A 6737-nucleotide genomic window follows, 5' to 3' on the forward strand; every position below is an offset into this window, starting at 1 on the left:
AAAATTAAAAAACGTATAACACTGAATTCACAGTGCACCAAGACACGTGTTTTGAGTCCTTGTTCCATTTTCAAATCAGCTGAACCACAAAATATTAAATTAATTTGATCCAGAAACCACCAGAGGGCGCACTAACACAGCATCAACAAGACCCAAAGGCTCAGATCCCTCACTTCACTGCACACTGCACAATACTCAAAAGACTCGCGTATGGATGTTTTATGAGAGTTATGTATGTATATTGGATTTTAAATATTTGCTGCATAATTGCACTTTTTTTTCCCATTTTGTGCTTGATAGGCTTACTTTGCTCATAATCATCTAATATTTGAATCGCATGCCAATTAACTGTAATATAAACCTATTATGATGTTTGTTACTTGAACAACTCAATATGTAAAGCAAAATAAAAAACTGAAATGCATGAAACTCCTCTTCCAATGCAGCCTAATGAAGGCTCACTAAGCTAAAAAAGAGTCAGCTCACTGCTCCAGGGCAACTTTACACCCACGTTGTGTTTTAGTCACTCTAAGAGTCCTGAGAGATTAATCATCCAACAACACCACTGAAGCAGGACAAAAAAAAAACCCTGAAAGATTCTGTGGGCAACCAAAAATGGTTCTTAAAGGGCCGCATACCGAAGAGTAATTATGTGAATAATGCAAGATCTCATCATCTAAATGACCCGTGGGAAAAGAGGTGTAATTCATGCCTGAAGAGTATTTAATAATCAAATGTTAAAATATTGCATATTCGAGCCATAGCTGCAGTTTTGACAGTGGAGATCCTTGATGCCACCATTATTGCATATACAGTGTGTGCATTACAGCATTAATTAAAAACCAAAATGTATGTTTTAGAGAAATATTCTAAGGGCTGTATACTGTAGAAGTCTACAAAAAATCAAAGAGTGCACTTGACATTTCCCCTTTCAGTTTAGTTAAGACATTAAGAAGCAGAAGTCGGATTATTTGGGTCAGTATTGGACCTGTTGGAGGCTGAGTTATGCCATCAAGCTAATGTATTGTGACTGCCTCTGGCTTCTGCGACTGAGCCTTACAGCTGTCCCACAATCAATAGATGTCACAGAACTATTAGGGCAGTCATGACAGACACCGTAAACCCCAGCCTCCCACTTGGTTATGACAAATGTGCTCAGGTTCTCAAGACTGGGGGGGATTAATCCACTACAAACTTTATTTATACCCCCTAAACCCCCACCCATTTATCTATCTGTGGACGGAGCCCGGTACATCTGCTTGGGGTTCAGAAAGTGTAATTCTCAATTATTGGCCTTTATTCTCTACGGCCTTTAATTACAACAGTGATTCATGCAAAGAGCAGATGGTACAGTGACAGGTCAAGAAGGACTTCCTCGCCTGCATTGTACTGTTGTCCTAGTGAGTTTCAGTATAAGGTTAGATTAAACAGGTTTGATGGTCAGGTTTGTGATCTCATCTTTGAAACAATATAGGTCTTTGAAAATGAGTGGGAATAATTAGTGTCTTAAAAAGACCATATTGTAAAACAATACAAGCGTCTAAAAACGTAACATTCTTTTTAATATATTTTCATGTTAAATGTTTGAGGCCAGTATGAAACATTGTGAAACATTATTACAATTTAAAATATCCGTTTTCTATTTGAATATATTTTAAAATGTCATTTATTCCTGTGATCAAAGCTGAATTTTCAGCATCATTACTCTTTACTCTTTTATGAATAAAAAGTGAAAAGAATACAGCATTTATTTGAAATAGAAATCTGATCAATTGATCAATTTAATGCATCCTTGCTAATTTAAAAGTATTAATTTCTTTAAAAAACAAACAAATCTTGAATGGTTTTGTATTTTTTTAAGTTTACACACATATATATATATATATATATATACACAGTGCTATGCATAAGTTTAGACACCCATGCTAAAGATGACTAAAAGGAGGAATAAAAAATCATCTTTTGGAAATTGAACTTAATGCCTTAATTTAAAAAATTTGGAAAAATCCAACCTTTAAGGACACCAATTTTCTTTGTGAATGAATAATGTATCGTAAATAAATAAATGTTATTCCTTAAAATACAGGGTGCATAAGTTTGGACACCCCTATGTTAAATTCCCATAGAGGCAGGCAGATTTTTATTTTTAAGTATTTAAAAAAATAATAATTTTAGGATACTATGCATCCTGATAAAGTTCCCTTGGCCTTTGGAATTAAAATAGCCCCACATCATCACATAGCCTTCACCATACCTAGAGATTGGCATGGGGTACTTTCCATAAGATCATCTCTCAATGCAAATCAAACTATTAGGCTAACTGAAATAAAACCATGCCAATCTCTAGGTATGGTGAAGGCTATGTGATGATGTGGGGCTATTTTAATTCCAAAGGCCAAGGGAACTTTATCAGGATGCATAGTATCCTAAATTTTTTTTTTTTTTAAATACTTAAAAATAAAAATCTGCCTGCCTCTATGGGAATTTAACATAGGGGTGTCCAGACTTATGCACCCTGTATTTTAAGGAAGAACATTTATTTATTTACGATACATTATTCATTCACAAAGAAAATTGGTGTCCTTAAAGGTTGGATTTTTCCTAATTTTTTAAATTAAGGCATTAAGTTCAGTTTCCAAAATATGATTTTTTATTCCTCTTTTTAGTCAACTTTAGTATGGGTGTCTAAACTTATGCATAGCACTGTATATATATATGTATAGCCTACACACATGGAGAAAGTTACTTTTAAAAGTAATACATTACAATATTGCGTTACTCCCTAAAAAAGTAACTAATTGCATTAGTTCCTTTTAATGGAAAGTAATGCATTTAGTTACTTTTGTGTTACTTTTTCTTGTTTGAATATTTTGCATCACTTTACAAGTTACTTGAAAAAGTAATCTGATTACATAACCAGTGTTACTCGCAACATGTTCTCTCAATATATATATATATATATATATATGAGGTAGACCTATATTTTACATAGTAAACATCAGAGAAAATGCATGTGATATTACAAATGTTGATATCCAGACCCATTTAGTTCAATAGAAGCAGTAGACACTTTCACTGAAATGAGATTCTCAGTTTACCGACCGGATATGACAGGTCTGGATCTGCCCCGGTTTGCAAATTGAGGCCAAAACAACACCACCACATCATATTTTAAACAGTAGAAAAGCATTTCAGAATGTACATATTCTGCATCATGATTCATTGATGCTTTGCATTTCCATTAAAATGAGAAACATGTACAAAAGGCAAAAGAGGCCTATTTTTTCCCCTTTGCATCACTCGTAGGCCTATTCAAGGATGGGATTCGCACCCAGCAATCAGTTCGATTATCTTAAAAACACACATTGCATGATAGAATGCGTCAGGCAGATGTAAGATGCGATGAGTGGGGTCTCTCCCGAGTCTATTTTCCAGATGGTTTGCTGTTGTTATTGCCTGATTTAGTGTGAGCTGTCGAACACGGAAAGGGTTAGCAACAGGATCCATTTAAACCTATCACTTGGATCTGCGTTGAGTTCCTCACGCTAGGTGCTCCTTATTGTGCCCATGCTTTCGCCCCGAGCGAGAGTATGCTGTCGTGACCCTTTTTGGGCACGTGGCACGTTATAAATACGCACGTTCTTGTGAGGGTTTTACTCTGCCACGTTTCATTAATAGTTTATTATTGAGAGTCAGGCCCGGCTGTAGAATGAAATGACTGAGGGCGGGGGCATGTGAAATTGTTAAGGGGGCTTATCTTTATACCATCAATGAACAATACACACTGATAACTTGCTTAGTAAAAAAAGATAAGCCAGCGTCATTTATTATGCATATATTAACCCTTTCACGCTTAATTTTAATATTCTAACTGACTCTGAGTTTTTTCAAGGCGACTGTTATTTTAGAATTTAGAACGTTCCCCCTAAATGTTTCCATGGCAACGCGTCATATTTGTCACGTGACACACCGCGGATATATCGCTTTTATTTCCTTTTCCCTTTTTTATTCAAAATACTCACAAACTTGCTTACCATGTCATCAACTATCCGATATTCCGATTCTCAAAAATGTGTATGTGAGTGTGTTTGGTCATTTAAAAACCTTTATAAATAATCTTGATCTTGATCTAACGTTATAACGTGAGATGGCTGTTTCTTTGCGCCGCAGTTCTGAGAATCCTGTGAGTCATCAATTTCTCCCGAAATACATGCAAGAAAGTGGAATAGAAGAATAGAGTAAACTACTTTATAGTTACTTCCACTGTGTTTGTCTGATATATGAATAACACACGTCGGAAAATTATATTTGAATAGATTGTTATTGCTGCTTCCACAGACATCAGTGTGTATTTTACAAACTCCAAATGTATTGTTTTACTAGTGCTTAATGTGTATTTAAATGTCTGAAACCTAAAATAAACATTGTGATTGTGAGGTTGAAAACACTGCATAGTTGTGATATATGACAGCGCTGAGCGCGTCCGACTCTGGCTCAGCGCCAACCAACGCGCGAAAGCACAGTTTGAATCTGGCAGTTATGTCACGTAACCGAACATTCTAAATCCCATATGTGGGACCGTACTCTCAGGGGCACTGAAAAAAAAAAATCCCATATATGGAACTGTACCGCTCAAAAGGTTAAACATTTCATTTGTAACCATAAAAACAAAAATGAAACTGAGGGGGCACAAATCAGATCTGAGGGGGCAATGCCCCCTTTTGCCCCCTCGTGGCGCCGGGCCTGTTGAGAGTCCCTCATGAAGCACTTTACAGCTCGACTTTGCCATTCACATTTCAGTTTTATGTCACGTAAGACTACAGACATAAACACGGCTGGGGGAGGATATACTCTATGTGCTAAAAACATATGAACACAGCAGTAAACAACCAAACAAACACACTCACACACACACACACACATGTTTAGCTAGGTATCTCAATGGGAACGGACTCCTATTGTTTTACAATAACAAGGCATAAACCTTAAAATACAGCTCTTTGCATTTTAGAGGTGAAAAACGAATAGCTTTTGTAGAGATTTTTAGCCATTGTGATCACAAAAGAATGGGTAATATAGTCAGGACTTCTCACAGACAATGGTTCTCACACTAAAATAATGATATTTATGATACTCTTTTATTAAGCAACCCCCAATAAATGAACTTTTTTGATAGTGAAAACTGCTTCAAATTTCTTTTTTGACATGTTTCTCTATTGTGAGGACATTTTTAAATAAAGCCAAAGCCACACACACACACACACACACACACACTTCCCAAATTTACAAACCACCCTTGATTAGCCACAAATATATTTCCATCTATCTCTTAGGTCAACACTGCACAGTTAAGTGTTCTTTTGTTTAACTCTAATCTGGCATGGTAACATCATTTGTTAAGCACCACTCAGCGTAAACGCCATATCAGCTTTACATGTGGGCTGGGGGGTAAAAATAGATGCACTTTATCAATGACTTTGACCGACTCATTGTCACAGCAACCAAGTTTCCTGTTCCTATCGTAAGACGCAGGGAGGGAAGTCACACCTGGACGAGCAGGACCACAGAAATGACACCAGAACAAGAATTGGTTTTAAATTATCCTAAATAACCGGCAAACTAATAAAAAAATATACTGTATAATCAACTAAATCAAGAGAAGTTGAACAAAAATTGGACATATAGAATGAAAATCTGTAATTATGTAATATGCAATATATTTTACAATAATTATCCGATCATGAATGGATGGACAGACAGACAGATATCCATAAAGATGGATGGATGGATGGACAGACAGACAGATATCCATAAAGATGGATGGATGGATGGACAGACAGACAGACAGACAGACAGTTGGATAGAGTGATAGATGGATATATAGAGATGGATGGACGGATGGACAGAATGATATGGATGCATGGATGGATGGACAGACAGACAGATAGTAAGATATACAGAGATGGATGGATGGATGGACAGACAGACAGTTGGATAGAGTGATAGATGGATATATAGAAATGGATGGATGGACGGATGGATGGACAGAATGATATGGATGCATGGATAAATGTATGGACGGACAGTAAGATAGAGTGATAGATATATAGAGATGGATGGATGGACAGACAGACAGAATTATATGGATGGATGGATGGATGGACAGACAGACTGTTGGATAGAGTGATAGATGGATATATAGAAATGGATGGATGGACAGAATGATATGGATGCATGGATAGATGTATGGACGGACAGTAAAGAAGAGTGATGGATAGATATATAGAGATGGATGGATGGATGGATGGACGGACGGACGGACGGACGGATGGACAGACAGAATTATATGGATGGATGGATGGATGGATGGACGGACGGACGGACGGACAGACAGACAGATAGAGTGATATGGATATATAGAGATGGATGGATGAATGGATCATGAATGGATGGACAGACAGACAGACAGACAGACAGACAGGATGGATGGATGGATAGATAGATAGACATGATATTTATGATACATATATATTTTATTTGAGATATTTAACCTCAGGCCTTAACACGGAAATTCACCCCTCATAATTAATACGGTGTGTATTTTGAACTGAGCAATACGTTTCCACTAAACGTGATTAAATCGTGGGGAGTGACGAGCTTTTATTTGTGTTGTCAGAGCCTCTGACAGCCTCGTTAGCTCTCATTTCGCCCTGTCAGCTCACAGTTTGCCCCGGACA

Source organism: Scardinius erythrophthalmus, assembly GCF_964197995.2.
Source record: "Scardinius erythrophthalmus genome assembly, chromosome: 2".
NCBI classification, from domain to species: Eukaryota; Metazoa; Chordata; class Actinopteri; order Cypriniformes; family Leuciscidae; genus Scardinius; species Scardinius erythrophthalmus.